Source organism: Tiliqua scincoides, chromosome 9 (genome assembly GCF_035046505.1).
Source record: "Tiliqua scincoides isolate rTilSci1 chromosome 9, rTilSci1.hap2, whole genome shotgun sequence".
NCBI lineage: Eukaryota > Metazoa > Chordata > Lepidosauria > Squamata > Scincidae > Tiliqua > Tiliqua scincoides.
Window position 1 is genome coordinate 13,666,907 of NC_089829.1, and position 23,279 is coordinate 13,690,185.

Here is a 23,279-nt window from a genome sequence, read left to right on the forward strand (position 1 = left end):
AAAAGGCTTTTCCTAACCGGAATGGACATAGTAGCACACGGCAGACAGGCCTCCTCTTCCTCGGTGCAATCTCTTGCTCTCATTTCAGCAACTGAAAGAGAGCCAGAGGGTTTGATCAGACGCATTAAGAGCTTTCACATTTTAAATGCCGTTTAAGAACAGCTGTTGCTTTTTTAGCTCCCTCATGTTATGCATGGAAGCAAATTAATTGCTGATGGTCCGTAGGGACCGGGGAGGGTACCTTTGGAAGGAAAGAGCCCAGGATCCTGCCTCACCAGTGTCCCACCCAACTCAGCGTTCTGTACCAAACTTGAGAAATGAAAGATGGAACCATGGAGAATATACCCACGGCAAGTGGGCATATTGGGGATAGGACTCAGACATGAGAAACACTGGCATCTGGGGAGTGCTTGTACCCCACTTCCCCAAGTGGTGAGATGTTCCATAGAGAGGTACCTAGGTTCTGGCTTCCTTGGGAGTAGAGAACAGACTATCATAGAATGTTAAGAGTTGAAAGGTACCTTAGATATCACCTAGTCCAACCCCCTGCCCAGTACAGGCCAATATACTGAAGCCAAATGTGATGCTGGTTTATTTACAAATATCCCAGCCGGATGCTTGAACAAAAACAGATTGCAGCATGCTCCAGCAGGCAGCCATGTGTTTCAAGTCTCCTTTGAAGCTGCCTCAATGTTGCTGGATGTCAGTTCCTCCTCTTAGCTCTCATTTAATCTTCAGGCTAAGAATCACATCAAGTCGCTCTCAGCCTCTCTCGGAAAACTGCCAATACAATATTCTGCCTTTGTTCTTTCCCTGATCACCAAAGAGAAGGAGGGTGTAACTGTGCCGTATGCAGAACTGTCTAGTACTGGAACAGTCTGCCTTGTGCAGTAGCAGGCTCTCTCACACTGGAGGTATTCAAGCTGAGGCTGGATGGCCACCAGCCAGGGATGCTGCAACTTTGGCCTGCACTGAGCAGGGGGTTAGACTAAATGACCTCTAATGGTCCCAACTCCAACATTCTATGATTCTGTGAATACTGCCCATTGTGGCATCAGGTAAGGTGCACAAATGGATCCCAGTGGTTGGACTGGGAGTTGGGGGGGGGGGGAGATGTCTGAGCAGCCATTGGGTCTGCTTCTCTCAGTTGGGGCTCTCACATGGAGGCAAAGAGACCTACCCACTCACTTGAAGATTACCTAGAATGGGGATTGACTGGGAATTTTTTTCCTGTTGGAGCTGTTGGTTGACAAGTTTTGGGATTTTTAAATGATGATGATGATGATGCCTACTCTGAAAGTGGTGTGATGTTGCTTTCTAGTCTGGTCACAGGAGGCAGCAGACACTAGCAAAGACTCTTTCAGGCTACAAGGACAACTGTGGGACTCAGTACCCACTTCTACACACAGCAGCCATCATCCCTGGTGGGAAAGGTTTTTGGAAAAGTGGGGTTTGCAAAAAACAAAAAAACAGATGGAAAAGCCCTGCTCTAAATCACCCACCAGGATCGACTTTAGGAGCTGTGAGGCCCAATTGGAACCATTATTTGTGGTGCCCCAGGTTCACAGCCCAGGTCTGCAAAATGTTAGATATATAACTAAAATTTATTATAGTCTTTATACATCTATGGTAGAATAGAGAGCAATCAGAATTTGGGCTTTAAAAAAATGCAAGTGAGTTAATGGACCAAATGGATCTAAGCGAATTTTACATATTTGTCTTTTTAACTTTTCCAGAGGAATAAACTTCCTGTTCTAGAATTAGCATATTATTTAATTCAAGTACTTAAAAAATGTCAAAACATAAACAGCATAAACAAACACAATGGATTTTTTAACAAATTCTGAAGAAAATTAAAATTGTTGCTGTTCTGTATAAAATCTGCAAAGTGGTATACGTTGCAATGGTTGTTGTGCATACTTGACAAAACTAGAATAGACCACCCTAGTGTGGGAGGCCCTTAGGCACAAGATCCAATTGGGAAAATTGGTTCAATCAGCTTAAAGCAGGCCCTATCACCCACACATGGCTACACAAGAAGAGCCCTGCTTGATCAGGCCAAAGGCCCATCTAGTCCAGCTTCTTGTATCTCACAGTGGCCCACCAAATGCCCCAGGGAGCACACAAGACAACAGACACAACCTGTGTCCCAGTGCCCTCCCCTGCATCTGGCAATCAGAGGCTGCCTGCCTCCAAAACCAAGAGCTTGTACATACCTACCATGACTTTTAACCCATGCTGAACTTTTCCTCCAGAAATTTGTCCAATCCCCTCTTAAAGGCATCCAGGCAAGATGCAATCATTACTTCCTGTGGCAAGGAATTCCACAGACTAATTACACGCTGGGTAAAGAAATACTTTCTTTTGTCTGTCCTAACTCTCCCAACACTCAGTTCTAGTGGATTAGCGGATTTTGTGGCTGTTAAAAGAGACAGCTACAAAGGGTCTGGGGAAGAGTTGGCAACCCTGCAGAGCGCACCGTAGCTAGGATCTAGTTGTTGGTAGTTCCATATCCAGCTGCAAACACTTTTGGAGAAGCTGCTGCTTGTATTCACAGGTCTCCATCAGCACTCTGCTGCCATCTGCTGGGGAGAAATCACCACCACGGCAATTCTGCTTCTTCACAGCTGGTCAAGTCTATGAGTATTACTATCTCATCGTGTTCTGGCCAAAATACTAGTTACTTGAAGGTGGTTTCCCTTGCCCATTATTCCCACCCTGCTGAGAATGTTATTACTAGGAAAACAGTCCCCATGAAAGCCACTTTTCGCCTGTCTTCCTCCCTTTACAGAGCAGAGAGAGAGAGAGAACACTTTCTCCTTTTCTCACAATACCACAATCAATGAAATGGATTGGCGGAAGATTCAGGACGGAGAAAAGGAGGTGCATCTTCACAAAGCCCATCTCTGGTCTGTGCAACTCATGGGCACAAAAGCTACAGGAAGTTTTACTACCAAAGAAACCCATAACACTCTGTACTCCATAATTATGATCACCCTGTGGCAGTAGGTAATCATCATCATCATCATTGTTCCACAACCCACTAGATATTTGGACTGGGTCCAACTGGATTCTAGCTATGGTGCAGCGTGTGCTCTGCAAGTACCCACTAGTTCGAACTCTACCCAAGAGTTTAAGAACTGGTGAGATATATCACAAGTATGTGGTGGAATTTAAGTAATACTTATACTTGATAACCTAGGTAACTTCCCCCCGCCAAAAAAAAAAAAAATCTAGATTAATCACACTCACTGAATGTATGAGTTTAGATGTGCACTTTTCAATAGTTTTGAGTCATTACAGATTAGTGTTACACTTGTCATTCTGTGTATTTGTGTGTGTGTGCGTGTGTGCGTGCATGTAAAACTTGAATAAAGTGTATTAAAAAAAAAAAGAACTGGTGAAATATTGCCCTATAATGTTTGCTGTTCCTAGTAGTGCAACTTGTTGCAGTTGAAAAAATGCATCTTCTCAATGCCTGTGTTGTCCAGATATTTCTCCAGGGCAGTGTTTCTCAAACTGTGGGTCGGGACCCACTAGGTGGGTTGCGAGCCAATTTCAGGTGTGTCCCCATTCATTTCAATATTTTATTTTTAATATATTAGACTTGATGCTGCCGTGGTATGTGACTGCATTTGGGGGAATGTGACAGACCTGTACTTTTAAAACGCTACTACGTATATTCTTTCAACAATGATAATGGGACTTACTACTGGGAAAGTGTAGGTAGAATTGCAGCCTGGGATTCTTAAAAATGTTCCTGCTTGATGATGTCACTTCCGATCATGACATCACTTCCGATGGATCCTGACAGATCATTCTAAAAAGTGGGTCCTGGTGCTAAATGTTTGAGAACCACTGTTCTAAGGCTTTGGGGATTGCACTTAATTTTTGTTGTTGTTGTTGTTGTTGTTGTTGTTGTTGTTGTTGTTGTATACAGAGTAGAGTAGCCTCTCTTCGAAGACACTCTAGGCCACCACTCTACTTCATCTTTCACACTTCCTCTCCAGAAAAGGAAGAGGAGTTTTGAATCAAGGTAGCAGGAAGAAACCAAGGACTGGCACAGGCAGTGACTAATATGCCAATGAGGATTGTAGGGTATTTGGGGTTTCATTTTATATACTCAGGCACTGGGGTGGGAGATCTTGGGCCAACCATGACCAGAGGTAGCATTCCAGACAGGCCTGTAGCCAGGATTCTAGAGCTGGGGGTGTGTGACTATTTTTTCAAGGGGGGCAATGATGTCAGGTATCTATACTGGTGGGCAAAATGAAAGGATATGGAGAAACATCAAATACCCATAACTACCCCAAATTTCATGAAGAGAAAATAATTTGGTATTTTTTTTAGAAGATGCATTCATTAGCTGTAAAGCAATGCAACAATAATTTGCATAGAATAAATGCATCTCTGCATGCCATGTAAAATGTATTGCCTACATAGAAATAACATGCAACATATCCTTTCATTTACACACCAGTGCAATACACAGGCCTGCAACCCTGCAAAAGTAAAACATATCACTGTGATGCAGGTAGTATTTACTTGTATTGAAAGTGCCTATTTAACATCCATTTAACACCTATGCAGCACCCATCTAGTGCCTAGCTAACACCTATATAGCGCCTATCTAGTACCTATCTAATACCTATCTAGCACCTATCTAACACCTATATAATGCATAACTAGTGCCTATTTAACACCTACTTAACACCTATAACGCTTATCTAGCGCCTATCAGCACCTATCTAGCACCTAACACCTATATAGCGCCTATCTAACACCTATAGACTACTTATCTAGCAACTATATAGCGCCCATCTAACACCTATAGACTGCCTATCTAGCACCTATCTAACACCTATATAGTGCCTATCTAGCACCTATATAGTGCCTTTGTAGCACCTATCTAGCACCTATATAGTGCCTATCTAGCACCTATATAGCGCCTTTGTAGCACCTATCTAGCACCTATCTAGTGCCTATGTAGCACCTATCTAGCGCCTATACAGTGCCTATCTATCACCTATCTATCACCTATCTAACACCTACCTAGCACCTAACACCTATATAGCGCCTATCTAGCACCTAAATAGCGCCGATTTCATGTGTTGGCAACCTTCAGTCTCGAAAGACTATGGTATCGCGCTCTGAATTGTGGTTCTGGAACAGCGTCTAGTGTGACTGAAAAGGCCGATTCGGGAGTGACAATCCCTTCCACACCGGGAGCAAGTGCAGTCTGTCCCTGGTCTGTCTCCCTGGCTATGGGCCTTCCTTCTTTGCCTCTTTGCCTCAGACTGTTGGCCAAGTGTCTCTTCAAACTGGGAAAGGCCATGCTGCACAGCCTGCCTCCAAGCGGGCCTCTCAGAGGCCAGGGTTTCCCACCTGTTGAGGTCCACTCCTAAGGCCTTCAGATCCCTCTTGCAGATGTCCTTGTATCGCAACTGTGGTCTACCTGTAGGGCACTTTCCTTGCACGAGTTCTCCATAGAGGAGATCCTTTGGGATCCGGCCATCATCCATTCTCACAACATGACCGAGCCAACGCAGGCGTCTCTGTTTCAGCAGTGAATACATGCTAGGGATTCCAGCACGTTCCAGGACTGTGTTGTTTGGAACTTTGTCCTGCCAGGTGATGCCGAGCCGATTTAGCACTGATTTAGTGCCTATTTAACTCCTGTGTAACACCTATCTAGTACCTAGATAGGTGTTAGACAGGTACTACATAGGCACTATATAGGTGCTAGATAGGGACTATATAGGTGCTATATAGGCAATCTATAGGTGCTAGATATATAGGCGCTATATAGGTGCTAGATACGTACTCTCTAGAGGTGTTTGATAGGCGCTATAAAGGTGTTAGATAGGTGCTAGATAGGTGCTAGATAGGGGCTAGATAGGTACTAGATAGGCGTTACATAGGAGTTAAATAGGCACTAAATCGGCGCTAAATCGGCTCGGCATCACCTGGCAGGACAAAGTTCCAAACAACACAGTGCATATATAGTGCCTATCTAGCACCTATCTAGCACCTTTCTAACACCTCTATAGCGCCTATCTATCTAGCACCTATAGATTGCCTATATAGCACCTATATAGCGCCTATCTATCTAGCACCTATATAGTGCCTATGTAGTACCTATCTAACACCTTTCTAGCACCTATCTAGCTCTTATCTAGCACCTATCTAGTGCCTATCTACCACCTATATAGCGCATATCTAGCGCCTATTCTAGCATATATAGTGCTTATCTAGCACCTATCTAGCACCTATATAGTGCCTATCTAGCACCTATATATCACCTATCTAGCACCTATCTAGCACCTATCTAGCACCTATAGCACCTATCTAGCACCTATCTAGCGCCTATCACCTATGTAGCACCTATATAGTGCCTATTTAGTGCCTATTTATCACCTATCTAGCGCCTATCTAGCACCTATATAATGCCTATCTAACACATATATAGCGCCTATCTAGCACCTATATAGCGCCGATTTAGTGCCTATTTAACACCTATGTAACACCAATATAACACCTATCTAGCTCCTATCTAGCACCTATCTATCAACTATCTAACACCTAGCACCTATCTAGCACCTATAGTGCCTATAACACCTATATAGCATCTGTCTAGCACCTATCACCTATATAACGCCTATCTAGCGCCTATCTGGCACCTAGATAACATTTGTCGACGACACATTGATGATGCAGTGATACATATTAAAATAAAATTTATTTACTTTACATAACAGCAAGTAGAAAGATATGCTAGTCAGATACAGTCACGTCATTGGAACACTAGTTTTTTTTACAATATTCATGACTTTTAAAAAGCAAAGTACAGAAGATTTGAAGGTATTGAATCAACCTGGTTGAGCTGAATCCTCCCAGCTTTCTGAGAGTTGAATTCTCCTTAGAACCAGGGGTGGATCCAGTATCTGTTTGGGAGGGGACCATGAGCACTACCTTCAGAGCCCAGGTCAACCAGGCAGGTAGACCTGGGCTCTCAACTTGGAGCCCAGGTCTACCAGCTGAGTTGCTCTTGACCATCCTGGGCTGCCACTTGAGCTTAACGCCTCTGTGGCCATTTGCTGGGTGGGTAGACCAGGGCTCCCATCTGCACTTGGAGCCCAGGTTTACCTGCTGTGTAGACCTGGGCTCCTGCTTGAGCTTATCACTTCTGTGGACATTTGCTGGGCAGGCAGACCTGGGTCTGGGCTCCCACCTGAACTCGGAGGCCAGGTCTACCTGCTTGGGTAGATCTGGGCTCCTGATTAAGCTTATAGCCTACATAAGAACATAAGAAGAGCCCTGCTGAATCAGTTTCCTATATCTCACAGTGACCCACCAAATGCTTCCGGGAGCACAAAAGACAGCAAGACACAACCTGCATCCTGGTGTCCTCTCCTGCATCTGGCATTGACGTAGCCTACTTCTAAAATCAGGAGCTTGCACATACCTTTCATGACCTGTGTAACCTGTAACCTGTGATGGACTTCCCTCCAGAAATTTGTCCAAACCCCTCTTAAAGGCATCTAAGCAAGTTGCCATCACCACTTCCTGTGGCAAGGAGTTCCACAGACTAATTACACGCTGGGTAAAGAAATACTTTCTTTTGTCCGTACTAACTCTCCCAACACTCAATTTTAGTGGCTGTCCCCTGGTTCTGGTGTTATGTGAGAGGGAAAAGAAAATCTCTCTAACCATCCCTTGCATAATTTTATATGTCTCAATCATGTTCCCCCTCAGGCCTCTGTGGCTGTTTGCTGGGTGGGTAGACCTGGGCTCCTGATTGAGCTTAAAGACTCTGTGGCTGTTTGCTGGGTGGGTAGACCTGGGCTCCCACCTGGACTTGGAGCCCAGGTCTATGTATTTGGGTAGACCTGGGCTCCTGATTGAGCTTAAAGCCTCTCTGGTTGTTTGCTGGGTGGGTAAACCTGGGCTCCCTTTCCAGCCAATCTCCTTGACACCCACCCAGTGGGTGTTCCCCTGACACCTGATTTTGCTCTCCATCCTGGTGGGCGCCCTTCCCTGCTGGCAGGACGGTTGGGGGGGATACACCCATGGCCTCCCCCGAATCCGCCCCTGCTTAGAACCTTTCCGACACTTAAGTTCTTAGTTCTCTTTAGCTCAAAGCTTTCCATGTTTTCTCCCACCAGAAAAGGGGTCTCCCAGCCCCCAAGCAGCAGCCATTAATTTTAAAAGTATATCTGAAAGGCAAGAACCTGCCCCCATGATTTCTCCAAACAGAAACATTTCTTCCTGCCCCCCACAGCAGTACCATTATAGTAATTAGCGTGTTCCACAGTAGAAGAAATAGCCCCCTCCCTTCCCCCAGCCAGTACAAGTAGAAATCTCTCCCAACTTTCTTGTAGCTGCTCTTGACCAGCCCTGCTCTCCATGTGCTCTGGATGGGGGCAGGGTGACCAGAGGTCATAACTTCCAAGGAGCCCCCCCAGGACCCTGTTCTACTCACTCTATACACATGCACTCTCTCTCTCCTCCCCAATCCCTGCCAGAAGCACCTTCCTGTGCACAAAAAATGTTGCAAAAAGGGCTTCAAATCACCCCCAACTGACGCCAGATTAGATAAAGAGGACAGATTTGGAAAAAATGCTGGGGGGGGGCAAACTGCTGGCTGGGGGGGCAAAGCCCCCCCTGAAACACCCCCCCCCCCCAGCTACAGCCCTGCAGCCCTCTCAGGCTGCAGTCTTAGCCATGCTTTCCTGGGAGTGAGCCCCCAGATAAAGAGGACAGATTTGGAAAAAATGCTGGGGGGGGGCAAACCGCTGGCTGGGGGGGCAAAGCCCCCCTCGCTACAGCCCTGGTTCCAGAGGACAGCAGTCTTCTCAGGGCAGTACATCAACACCATCCCAGAGAAGAAGTGGTTGGCAACCTTCAGTCTCGAAAGACTATGGTATAAGCCTACAGCCTACCCGAAGTGGGCTGCTGATATTTACAAGCAAGACCTCCTGATGCAAGACATGATCACCCCCATTTGCACAATGTGTGTAGGGAGAGACCTTGTACACAAGCTGGCAAACAGCAGTCAGTTTCCATGGGAACAAAAGGCCTGGCAGCAGGACAGGCGAACATCAGTATTGTGTGCCGACAAGGCCAGGTAGACGTTTGCAAATGTTTCTCTTCCTCCATCCTCTCCAGTCTCAGTTCACTGCTTTTGCTTTCTGAGAGCTGTGGCAGAGAGCCCTGCGCCTCGAAAAAGATGAGCGCATTTGGCCCCTTTGTGTTGCTCCTTTCTTGAGCTCTGTCCTATATTTCCAACCCTTAAATAACCCAAGAGAGTCCAAGACCTGCTGGCGACTCAGACTGGACACCCAATGCTACTGCCCTCTTGTGTGGCAACTTGCCAAGCCAAATCATGCTGTCCTTGGATCTTGTCCATGGGACCATGAATCACCCTCCCTAGTGAGAGCCTGGAACCAGTTCCAAAGCTCCGGTGGCTCAGAATATCTTCTGTTTCCCGTGTTCCTGGTGTTACACGACCCCATGCATCCCCACCTTCCCCTGGGATTTCCTCAGCACATGCCCCTATTTCTGTTTCCATTCCTGGAGAATTTGAGAAAAAACTGTGGTTCAGGGTCCACTTGCTGGGCCATGACCTGATTTCTAGTGGGTCCCGCAAAGCCTCCAATGAAAACACGGGCAATGGAAAGAGCAGATAACTAATTGCCTCAAGCCCTGAGGCTATTCAAAAATCAGACAGCTGCTTAACTGCCCTGCAAACAACTGAGCTCCTGCAGTTTGCAAGTTTGTGTAAATATAGGGAGATAAATGTTTGAGCATCTTTTCTCTGTTGTGTTTTTTGTGGTGTTTTTTTCCAAGTCTATCCATGACAGGTAGTAGGAGCAGGTGAAGGCTGGGTCATAGAACTCAGCCCCCCAAGCCTGGAGGCTATTCATTAGAGCTGCCTCATTATGAGAAACGGATCAAGATTTTTGCAAATAAATGAAATAAATTACTTGTACATAAATAAATATTATTTCTTTCTAGATCACAGTATTTAAGCCCTATAAAGCTAGGTGGGTTCCCAATGAGTGTCATTTTAAAAAGTGGGTCCTAGTGCTAAAAAGTTTGAGAACCACTGCTCGAGATGGCACAAGTCTATTGTGCCTCTGCGCTAGTGGAGTGAGTAGTCCGCCAGCACAGGCTGCTGCAAAAGGCGCCATAAAGCATGTCACAACCACTCAGGAGTTGCCAGCAGGGAGGCCTGCGCCATCCCACCGGTGCCAGGCCCAGAACTAGAGCACAGGCCAGAGCAGGGAAGGGCTGCACAGGGGAGGGGGAAGGGCAGGGAGGGGTGTAAGGGCAGGAGGAGGGCAGTAATGGGGTGGGGGTGGGCGGATCAGGCCCAGGACAGACAGACAGACAGACAGACAGATAGATAGATAGATAGATAGATAGATAGATAGATAGATAGATAGATAGATAGATCTGCAGCACTAGAGCACACCATATGCTATGAGGCAATGCAGACTTGCACCATCTATTGCCAGTCCAAGTTGCCCCACTGAAGCAGCTGGATAGGATTGGGTTGCCCATCCATATCTTTGCAACAGTTTGGTTCTTTAACAAAAGTCTTGAAACTTTGAAGACACTCCCTTGCCCATCTCCAGAATTTAGTCTTGGTGATGCTGGTCCCTGCTCCTAGCCGCAAAGATCCTTTTTACACTGGCTGCTCCTTTTGATGGATTACTGGGTAACCTTGGGCTAGTCACTATCTCTCAGCCTCACCTACCTCACAGGGTAATTGCAAGGATAAAAGGAGGGAATGGAACTATGTACACCACCCTGAGCTGCTTGGAGGACAGACAGACAGACAGACTGACAGACAAACCCCATATCACCCCATTTCAGATCACCCCATATCAGACACCCAACACCTGGAAACTTCACCCTAAAATAGGCCCAAACACCCAGTTCATACCAAAGCTTTGCTTTTCTTCAAAACAGTGTCTCTTTGATCCTTCCTGTCTTGAATATGAAATAGGAACTGTGCCCTCCAAAATCAACTTTGGGCCACTGGAAAACCCCAAGAAACCTGAAGCATGAGGGAGATGTGGGTCTCAACTGACAGAAGCAGATGACCATGGCCGGCTATAGATGGAGATCTGCACTTCCCTGATGGGCTAAAGAAGACCTTGAATGAAGTGGAAAGACTGGAATGGAAGAATTGAGGGAAATACCCAGACGTGAGAACATAAGAATATAAGAAGAGTGCTCCTGGACCAGGCCAAGGGCTCCTCTAGTCCAGATTCCTGTATCCCACAGAGGCCCACCAGATGCCTCGGGGAGCACGTAAGACAACAAGATAGCTGCATCCTGTTACCAGTCCCTTGGACCCGGCATTCTGATGTAGCCTACCTCTAAAACCAGGAGGTTTCATATATCCACCATGGCTTGTCACCTGTGACGGATGCTTCATCAATCTGTCCAACCCCCTTTTCTTGGCATCTAGGCCAGATGCCATCACCCTGTCCTGTGGCAAGGAGTTCCACAGACTAATTGCACACTGGGTAAAGAAATATTTTCCTTTGACTGTTCTAACTCTCCCCCCACTCAGTTTCAGTAGGTGTCCCTTGGTCCTGGTGTTGGGTGAGAGGGGGGGGAAAAAACAACACCCCATTATCCATCCACTCTATCCATCCCTAGCATAATTTTGTATGTTTCAATCATGTCCCCCCAACCCCTCCCCAAGCGTCTTTTTTCTAGACTGAGGCTTCAGGGTAAGGAGAGCCACTGAACTTCTTTGCTGCCAGCAAACATTGCATTTACCTGAGTGTAGAAGCTGCACTTTCTGTGACTTGCTGTGGGCTTTTACAACATGGATCTATGACTTCTTCACTTCCATACACTGGGACATGACATCTTTGGTTTGCATACACTGCCCTTCCAGATCTAAGGATGCCTTGCCCAAGATCACCCCCCTCCCCTCAAAACCCAGGCACTAAGACAAAATGATTCACAAGGGTGGAGGTCAGAGTCATTAAAGGCTCACACCAGTTCCACTCCCCCTTTTTGTCCTCATAGGGGCTGTAAAAAGTGCTGCAATTGAACATTGGCAAGGCAATGAACCATCTGTTTCGAAATGGACTTTGGAGTCAGAAGTTAGATAGACTGGGGTGTGTTGGGTGATTTTGGCTGGCATTCCATGACTCTACAACTAACCCACTGTTGTTTGCGATGGAAAGGTAATTTTCTCATGCCAACAGCTGCGTGCACACAGGCATCCCAGGTGAGAGGTGGGGCACTCAGATGGAAACCAAGACCAGGAATTGGAAAGGAACGAATGAGCTTCCCCCATCACACCCATTTCTTGTCTTTCTGGTTTGCTCTGCTCTCCATCATTGCAATGCTTTGCTAACTGGAGAAAGAAGCACTTTTTCAATTGATGCGCCTCTTATATTTAGCAAGGAAACTGTGTCCTTTCTTGTGACTGTTTGCTGGTGTTTCTCCTGCATCTTTTAAGACTGTAAACCCTTTGGGGGCAGGGTACCATTCATTTAATTATTGAATGTTCTCTGCAAACCGCGGTGTGAACTTTTTTTTTAACTGAAAAGTGGTATATATAAAATTGATATTTGTGCACCCTGCTCAAGCAAACTCATTGTGACTGTATAGATCAGGAGTGGCCAAACTTGCTTAGCATAAGCAATTAATAATAAGTTAATAAACTTCCAATGTTTGAGAGCCGCAAGAGAGATGTTTGAGAGTGGGAATATTTAAGAAGCATTTAAAAACTTAAAGACTTACCCACCCTGAAAATTAAACTTGTGCTGTAATCCAATGGACTCTCGGTTTCTGCCTGGTAAACAATGATAAAGTTTGAAAATATGTTTTATATTAATTGAGATGCATAAAGGAGCTTAGCCAACATATTTCCAAGAGCCAAATATTATATGCCAAAGAGCTATGTATGGCTCATGAGCTGAGGTTTGGCCACCTGTGGAATATATGCATCAAGATTATTTTTGTGCAGTGTTTAACCAACGTATTGGAGGACTCCTGTGCAATGGTAAAACACCAGACAAAAGAATTTGGATTGCAACAATATGGATCAAGGCAGACAAGAATGAACACTAGGAATTGTAAGACTAGACATAAGGAAGAATTTCCGAAGAAGAAGAGCTGCCCAGCAATGGAACAGTCTGCCTTGTGCAGTAGTGTGCCCTCCCTTGTTGCATGTTTTCAAGCATAGGCCAGATGTCAAGGATGTTGTAGCAGTTGCCTGCTCTAAGCATAAGGGTTGGACTAGATGACCTCTATGGTTCCTTCCAACTCTAATATTATGTGATCCTATGTGACAAACTAGGCATACACAGTACATGGGCTGTGCAATTCTATCACTGCTCTGAGCCAGCACAAGTCCCTTGTGTCAGCTTCCGAGTGTTGCAAATATGTTGTAAAGCATGCTCGTGGCTACTTGGGAGAAGGCTGGGCCAGCGCATGGAACTGCACTGGCCCAGCAGAGCTGGAGTGACACTTGGACAGGGTGACTTTGTGCCGGCCCCGGGCAGGCCAGGAAAGCATGCGGGAGAGGGGAGAGGAATGGAGGCAGGGAGGGGATGTTTCAGGGCAGGGGAGGGCGGCCCAGGGGGCAGATTGGGCCCGGGAAGGGCTGGGGTCGACCATGGCAGTACAGGCTGGATCCCAACCTGCTTAGATCTGGCCTGCTTAGATCTGCATTCAGCCTGCCTGTTCTAGCACAGGCTAGGATTGAGCCCTACGTAACATTTGGAAATCAACAATGGAACAATTGAGGAATCCTAAATTGCACTGATGGCACTTCAGAAGCATGACCCAAGAAACTGGAACATCTAAGTAGAAATATAGGGTAGAGATAATTTTGAAAGCGTGTCTAGGAGGAAGAGAGATAAATATATGTAGCCACAGTAGCTCTGTGGCTCTCTCTGGTCCAATTTTGCCCTTGAGCACCAAAAAAGCTCATGGAAATCTAACATGCCCAAATGTGCTTCTGGATATTTGTGATTTGGTCTAAGTTGTCAGCTGCTGACCTTGATTTTGAGTTCTCCAAGGGAGTGACCTTGTTCTTTGGTGCGATGTGCCATTTGCCCAATGGCAGGGTATAAATAATCCATGTGTTTCACAAAGAACAACAGCACCTCAGCCTGCTCTGAGAGTACCATTGTGAAGATGGCCAACTTCTGCTGGGCTGCTGTGGGCATTAAGACCTGAACAACTGCAGGGTTGGAACCAACACAAACCTCCTGGCCTCTCTTCTGCTGAAACTGAAGTCACTGTCTTAAGATGAATCTTAAAGAGATTCTTAATAGGATGAACTGAAACACTGGCAGGTTGATAAACTGTGAACATACATAGAGAATTGCACACTCCTGAATATGGTTGAGTATCATCAAAGAGGTCATCTAAACCAGCCACTTTCAACCTTTCTTTGGGCTCCCCTTAGGAGCTTCAGTTCCAGGTCCATCCGTCCCCCATTGAGAATGGATGATCTAGACCGTGTTTCTCAACACTGGTACCACTGGTGGTACTTGCAGTCCTGCAAGTACTCCTGGACGTCTGCTGCCCAGCAGTGAGACCAGGAACATGACCCAACAAACAGCGGTAGAAGGCTCAGCTCCATGGACACTGTGCACTTTTTGCATGTTTGAAAAATCCCTCCTGTCTGCTCTGAGCCTCTTACCAGTGTTGTAGTGTCACATTCAGCCTCCTAAACTGGAAGTAACTTGTGATGACGTAACTTCTGGTGGTACAGGTGAACCATGCAAAATGGTACAGCCGGGGACCAATGCTGAGAAACGCTGATCTGGACAAATCTTCTAGGGTGGGGAATATATTAAACTGTTTTATACTGAATCAGGCCATTGGTTTGTTCAGGTCAGTAGTGCCAGTACTGACTGGTAGCTGATCTCTGCAGTCTGGGAGGGGATCTCCAGCTCTTCTTGGAGATTAAACCCGGGATCTCCAGCCCTTCCTGGAGACTGAACCTTCTGCATGAAAAGTTTCTGTTTCACCATTGAGTTTTTTGTTTTTTTTAATAATGCTTTATTTATAAATAAATATAAACTTTATATAACTTTATTTATTTATAATAAATAAAGAATGCTTTATTTATTACCCCTGGGGGCTGGGGATAAGAACAGGCCCTCAGTTTGGCTGTACTTGTCCTAAGAGGCAAATAAACAGCCACCGGGTAGATGGGACTCGTCAGCCTGGGAAGGCAGCTCATCTGAGAGAAGGAAAACTCTGATCCCAAACCTCCACTGCCTTGTGGCTACATCCAGTTATGGAAAAGGTTTCAGGAGTCAACCTCGAGGCAAAATCCGGAGCCGGAGTCCCTGAGGCAGTTCATGGCTGAACACAGTCACGTTCTGGCAACTCCTGCGACGCCGCTGGAACCAACCGTATTGGCCTCTGCCTTTCCATTGGACCATTTCAGCGACGTGGAGAGGGGGAATTTGCTGCATGGGTAACAGCCTATCCTCCATACCTACTTTACCCAGGCTTTGCGCACTGGAGAGGACACTGTTCCAGAACCACCATTCAGAGCGTGACACCATAGTCTTCCGAGATTGAAGGATGCCAACAAATGCTTTATTTATTTATTACAGATACAGGTAAGGAAAATTGGATAGACTTAGGGTTAGGACTACATAGGTTACACACAAGGCTGGTGGCCATCGATTACAACAAACATTAATCCAAACGAAATTATTAATCAATACAAAAATTATCATATTCATTAACCCAACTGATTAATACTTTAACATTCCATATTTTTCCTCTAATCTTATCTATCCCATCATATTCAAATTTTACTTCACTTTTACTCTTCTTACCTCTAAAATAATCTCTAAAATAAAATCTTTCTTATCTAATTCTTAATTTCTAATATCACATCTAAAAAAGAAGTCTCTGATTACAATGGTATTACTCCCTTCAATCTCTTATAACATATTATATATCATTTTCCATAACTATCCAATCAAAAAAAAACTTCAAATTTTTGCTTATAGACTCTTCTTACCACTAAACTAACCTCTAAAATAAAATCTCTTATCTAATTCTTAATTTCTAATATCACATCTAAAAACAAATATTCCAATTACAATAATATTATACTTCACTTATCCACCACATATTTATTAACCCAAAATACAGGTTTAATATTTTCTCCAAAATAAACATCTATAATTTTATTTACCTTCTCTTTTAAAAAATAACCCTTTTATTTATCTTAACACCACTTTAGTTTACACAATACTTATATTCCAAATTTACAGTTCCATCTAATTTATTTCATATAATTACCACTTTAATTTTCACAATACTTATATTCCAAATTCCCTTTTCATCCACTTTAATTTAATATAATTAATAAAATATTTATCTTAATACCACTTAATTTCCGCAATATTTATATTTCAAATTTTCATTTAAATCTATTTTAATTTAATATAATTAAAAAAAATTCTACTTATTATTCAACCATTTTGACCTTCTTCTTATTGCTTGCTTTGTGCTCTATCTTATTGGTGTTCCCTCTTAGTCTTCCAACTGGTTCTTCCACTTCTTCTTTTTCTTCTTTTTCATCTTAAGTCTGTTGAATTTCTTGGCTCCCCTGTATTTTTCTTTCTTCTTCTTCATTCTGTTATTCTTGAATTCAGTCCATAAATTCTTCCTCTTCTTGAGATAGCTTGCTCTCTGAACATTTCCTCTTTTTTCTTCCTTAAGATTCTTAGTTATTATGACAATTGCTTCTTCCGCCTCGTGTCCATTTCAAAATACTCCACTTCTTTAACTTCGCCGGACATCTGATCCATTCTTTTTTCTTCTCTATTGTTTATAATCTGTTCCTGCGAGTATAATCTGTTCCTGCGGTACCAGAAGATTGGAGGATAGCAAATGTCATGCCTATTTTTAAAAAGGGAAAGAGGGGGGACCCGGGAAACTATAGGCCGGTCAGCCTAACATCCATACCGGGTAAGATGGTGGAATGCCTCATCAAAGATAGGATCTCAAAACACATAGACGAACAGGCCTTGCTGAGGGAGAGTCAGCATGGCTTCTGTAAGGGTAAGTCTTGCCTCACGAACCTTATAGAATTCTTTGAAAAGGTCAACAGGCATGTGGATGCGGGAGAACCCGTGGACATTATATATCTGGACTTTCAGAAGGCGTTTGACACGGTCCCTCACCAAAGGCTACTGAAAAAACTCCACAGTCAGGGAATTAGAGGACAGGTCCTCTCGTGGATTGAGAACTGGTTGGAGGCCAGGAAGCAGAGAGTGGGTGTCAATGGGCAATTTTCACAATGGAGAGAGGTGAAAAGCGGTGTGCCCCAAGGATCTGTCCTGGGACCGGTGCTTTTCAACCTCTTCATAAATGACCTGTAGACAGGGTTGAGCAGTGAAGTGGCTAAGTTTGCAGACGACACCAAACTTTTCCGAGTGGTAAAGACCAGAAGTGATTGTGAGGAGCTCCAGAAGGATCTCTCCAGATTGGCAGAATGGGCAGCAAAATGGCAGATGCGCTTCAATGTCAGTAAGTGTAAAGTCATGCACATTGGGGCAAAAAATCAAAAATTTAGATATAGGCTGATGGGTTCTGAGCTGTCTGTGACAGATCAGGAGAGAGATCTTGGGGTGGTGGTGGACAGGTCGATGAAAGTGTCGACCCAATGTGCGGCGGCAGTGAAGAAGGCCAATTCTATGCTTGGGATCATTAGGAAGGGTATTGAGAACAAAACGGTTAGTATTATAATGCCATTGTACAAATCGATGGTAAGGCCACACCTGGAGTATTGTGTCCAGTTCTGGTCGCCGCATCTCAAAAAAGACATAGTGGAAATGGAAAAGGTGCAAAAGAGAGCGACTAAGATGATTACGGGGCTGGGGCACCTTCCTTATGAGGAAAGGCTACGGCGTTTGGGCCTCTTCAGCCTAGAAAAGAGACGCTTGAGGGGGGACATGATTGAGACATACAAAATTATGCAGGGGATGGACAGAGTGGATAGGGAGATGCTCTTTACACTCTCACATAATACCAGAACCAGGGGACATCCACTAAAATTGAGTGTTGGGCAGGTTAGGACAGACAAAAGAAAATATTTCTTTACTCAGCGCGTGGTCGGTCTGTGGAACTCCTTGCCACAGGATGTGGTGCTGGCGTCTAGCCTAGACGCCTTTAAAAGGGGATTGGACGGGTTTCTGGAGGAAAAATCCATTATGGGGTACAAGCGATGATGTGTATGCGCAACCTCCTGATTTTAGGAATGGGTTAAGTCAGAATGCCAGATGTAGGGGAGAGCACCAGGATGAGGTCTCTTGTTATCTGGTGTGCTCCCTGGGGCATTTGGTGGGCCGCTGTGAGATACAGGAAGCTGGACTAGATGGGCCTATGGCCTGATCCAGTGGAGCTGTTCTTATGTTCTTATGTTCTTATGAGTTTACAAGGGAGGAACTTATTTGCCCAATTTGTTCAGACAGTTCTCTGACCTGTTGCTCCATTTCTCTTCTAAAATCCATCACAAAGTCAATCAACAAGGCCTGGCTTTCACAACCATCTTTTAAATTTTCAAAAGCCATTTTTATCAACACCAACTGGAACCACTTCCTGCAGGGCTACTTTCCAATTTTGTATCCAGGGTTACTTTCCAATTTTAATATCCAAAAAAAAATCAGTCAAATCAACACACAAATTAAGTTAGTATGCCTTTAAATGACCAAAAAAAAAAAAAATTCAAGCCTCTTGCTGAGAAACCGAAAGTAGCCGTAACCAGACTTAAATCAAGAGTTTTGCTGGGAAAATGAAAGTAGACTTTATTTCCTTCGTTGAAGATTACTTATTTATTTATCTTCGATACATACCATTGAAAAAATAATCTTGTACTTACTCCAGCAGGGGAAATACCAATCCACCTATTCCCCCCCTGGGTGGCTAACGGCCAGCGTGAATAATCTTGTATTATCTCCTCCTCCTCCAGACTTCTTACAGTTCTCGGTAAAACTTTTTAATGAGCCAAGTTCACTTACTCTTAATAGCTTGTACCCCTGCTAATTGGGTAAGAGGCACTTTTTCAAGAGGGGGCTCCTTTTTTAGCAGGGGGAGAGTAACTGGCCCACCTCACCCCAGCACAGTCTGTTCTAGTGGCTGTCTGCTGGTATTCCTTGGCATCTTTTTAGATTGTGAGCCCTTTTTAGACAGGGAGCCATTTAGTTATTTGATTTTTCTCTGTAAACCGTTGTGAACTTTTAGTTGAAAAGCAGTATATAAATACTGTTAATAATAATAATAATAATAATAATAATAATAATAATAATAATAATAATAATTTTTTCGCTGCGATGTTGTTGTATCTAGGCCATGGGAGGACGGGTTCTCAACTTTCCGAGCTTCTCCAAGATGGCGCCCAGGATAGATATGATTCAGCACAGAGCAAAACAGAGAGAAATCCTTGAAATTGCCTGTTTCTAAGGACCCCCCCCCCCCGTTCAAGCTCTCAGCTCTTCGTACCGTCTTCCTGGCACCGAAGCGTGCCTTAGTTGTTTAGGCACATGAAAACACATCTATTTCGCAGTCTCTTCAGGAACCCCCAAAGTTCACTGCAACTTCGTTGAGAGTTAGCTCCGCCCCCCCCTCACCATTGAGCTTTGGACCCATCTTCAAATGTATACTACGCATCATGGGTCTCTAAACTTTTCCACCAAAGTGCTGCATCAAATATCTGGCACAGTGTCGAGGGCTGGGGGAAAAAATTAAATATAAAATTTAAATAAATACATTAGAGATGGAACGTAAATGAATGAATAAATGAATGGACTCAAATGTACAAGTATGAATACAGCCCAAGAAATAAAGCAAATGGACTCCCTTTCCCTCGCCCCACAAGCACAACTCTGTTTGTGTTTGGTCAACTGGGGGATCAGAAGATCTCAGGGGATCAGAGGCTCGCCGCAGGCCCCATCTGGCCCCTGGGCTGGGGTTTGGAGATCCCTGGTCTACATTAAGGGCTCTCTCCATGTAATCAGCACACCTGCTTTCCCAAAGATCCTGCAGAGAGAGCATTCTGCACATAAGCTGTGCATGCAGGAGCTCATTTCAGATTTTACAATGAAAATGCATAGGCTGGGGGTAGTGGAGCCTGCATCACCAGAGAGGGTTGCTAGTGTCAAATTCCTAGGTATTTACATCACAGAGGACCTCTCATGGACTATTCACCAGCATGTTGATAAAAAAGGCATAAAAGCGGTTATATTTTCAGAGGGAGCTTGGGAGGTTAAATTTGTCATAGCAGCTGCTTGTGTCTTACTATCGTTGCACCATTGAGAGTGTCCTAACCTATGATATCTTGGTGTGGTACGGAAATTGCTCTGCAGGGGACAAAAAAGCTCTGCAGAGAATTATTAAGATCGTGCAGCACATCATCAACCTTCATCTACCAGCTTTGGAGGACATCTGTACATCTCGCTGTCTGCAGAAGTCACATAGTATTCTGAGAGACCCCTTCCATCCGGCTCATAAGTTCTTTGAACTGCTGCCTTCGGGTAGACAATACAGAACTATCAGAGCAGCACCACAGGACTCCTGAACAGTTTTTATCCCACAGCCATAATTACATTGAATAAGGCTATATAGTTGTCACCATGCTCCTGGGCATTATGGTCTGTTACACTGTTTTATATTATGATGCATGTTGTATACAATGTGTGGATGAGTGTGTAGAGTGTGATTGTTGGAATTGCAGTGTATATTTATGCTTGTATCTCAAAGGTGCATCAATTTCGTTGTGCTGTAGCACAATGACAATAAAGTTACTACTACTACTACTATCACGGTGCCATAACACCTTGTATGAACAGCTGAAGATTAGCTAAAAAGGGTGTCTGTGATTAGGCGACAAAGCCAAACCAGAGCGAGGGCAAAGTTTCCCAGGAGTGCCTACTCTCTTCTCACCCACGAAGGTGTGCACTTTGCTTTGGGGAAAGGGAAACAGGGAGGAAGCCATGCCCATTGTAGCTGAGCCTTTTCAAGCAATTTGATCACTCACAGCAGGTTCATGCTTTGGTGAACGCTTCTGAGCCTTGCGAACATCTGCATCCAATGCTCGCAGAAGCATACGCTCTCATGAGCTGAGTTGGCAACCTTCAGTCTCGAAAGACTCTGGTATCGCGCTCTGAAAGGTGGTTCTGGAACAGCGTCTAGTGTGGCTGAAAAGGCCGATTCGGGAGTGACAATCCCTTCCACACTGGGAGCAAGTGCAGTCTGTCCCTGGCCTGTCTCCCTGGCTATGGGCCTTCCTTCTTTGCCTCTTTGCCTCAGACTGTTGGCCAAGTGTCTCTTCAAACTGGGAAAGGTCATGCTGCACAGCCTGCCTCCAAGTGGGCCGCTCAGAGGCCAAGGTTTCCCACTTGTTGAGGTCCACTCCTAAGGCCTTCAGATCCCTCTTGCAGATGTCCTTGTATCGCAGCTGTGGTCTACCTGTAGGGCGCTTTCCTTGCACGAGTTCTCCATAGAGGAGATCCTTTGGGATCCGGCCATCATCCATTCTCACGACATGACCGAGCCAACGCAGGCGTCTCTGTTTCAGTAGTGCATACATGCTAGGGATTCCAGCACGTTCCAGGACTGCGTTGTTTGAAACTTTGTCCTGCCAGGTGATGCCGAGAATACGTCGGAGGCAGCGCATGTGGAAAGCATTCAGTTTCCTCTCCTGTTGTGAGTGAAGAGTCCATGACTCGCTGCAGTACAGAAGTGTACTCAGGACACAAGCTCTGTAGACCTGGATCTTGGTATGTTCCGTCAGCTTCTTGTTGGACCAGACTCTCTTTGTGAGTCTGGAAAACGTGGTAGCTGCTTTACCGATGCGTTTGTTTAGCTCGGTATCGAGAGAAAACTCTCATGAGCATTCGCTTGGAAAACATGCAGAAGTTCAGTTCCATTCCAAGCTGAACAGCGGCTGCTCTTACATCCATAATTAAGTTCCAGCTTAAATGGTGTTTCTCCACTAGAAAAAGGCATGCACACCCAGGGAGAAGGCAGTTTCTTGTCTGAAGCTGCAGTGGTACTATTCAACTGCCAGTACTCCAAGCCAGGTAAAAACCACCAACACAATGCAGTGGGCCCTTCCTATCCATGGGCTCAGTATCCATGGATCTGAGCATCCGAGGATGCCATGCCTATGCCTCAGAGGGCCTCCCGGAAGCAACCGGAAGCCACTTCCAGTTCTCATTGGTGATCTCTGGTTCCATCCAGGAGATCTTCTGAGGAGGCTGGGGGGCTGGCCAGTTGGCCTCCAGGTAAGTTATTGCTGCATCACAACCCTGGCCTCCCACGAATGTTCGCACCCATGGATTTTGGTGTCCATGGGGGGATCAAGGAACTGATCCTGGTGGACACCGAAGGCCCACTATACCTGAAATCTGAACAAAAACATTAACATCCCTGCAGAGGAGGTAGTCCAAATAAAGCATCTGCCAAGAAAGATGAAATGTTGCTAGTCTTGATATGGCCCGATGAACTTTAGATAAGGGAATTCATGGCCTGGGATCCTGATAACTTTTCTGTCTTCTCAAGAAGATGGATTGGGGAGACTATAACTTTGACACTGGACACACCTGTTGAAAGGTCTGGTTCTCACTTTAACTATTTAAAAACTCTTTAAAAAAATGACAAATTATAATTCCAGACAGTGGTTCAACTGACGCAGATTCTATTAATATATCACTGGAAAGAGGAACTGACTGGGTTCTCTCCCATTTGCCGAAACACACAAACATTGATCTTTGACCTTATCTGGGTTGCATATTACCCCTTCCCAGTTTAGTGTGTACAAACTAAGCTTAGATAATACAGGTAGAATACAATTGATCCACTCTGGGCCCACCTGGATGATATTTCTGAGCCAACCCCTTAGAAATTTGGGGCATGGATTAAGCATATCTCAGACCCCTTCTTAGAATGCCTTCTAATTACATGGAAGGAGCCTGAACTAAACACGAGATCTAATACTGCAATCCTAGGCATGCCTACTCAGAAGTAAGTCCCATTGGTTGATATTTTTTAAAATATTGGCTGTTTTTATCAGGATTTTTATAAGGCAATAAGCTCAAAACACTCTATCAGGCTGGCTGAGATGGAGCCTTGCTTGCTCCAGAATTCCATGGGTGACCACATGCTACTTCCACAAGTTTGACCTTGTGACAACAGCCATCCCCCCCCCCCCCGCCCCCGGACAGTGATTTTTCAACCTTTTTCATCTCACAGCACACTGA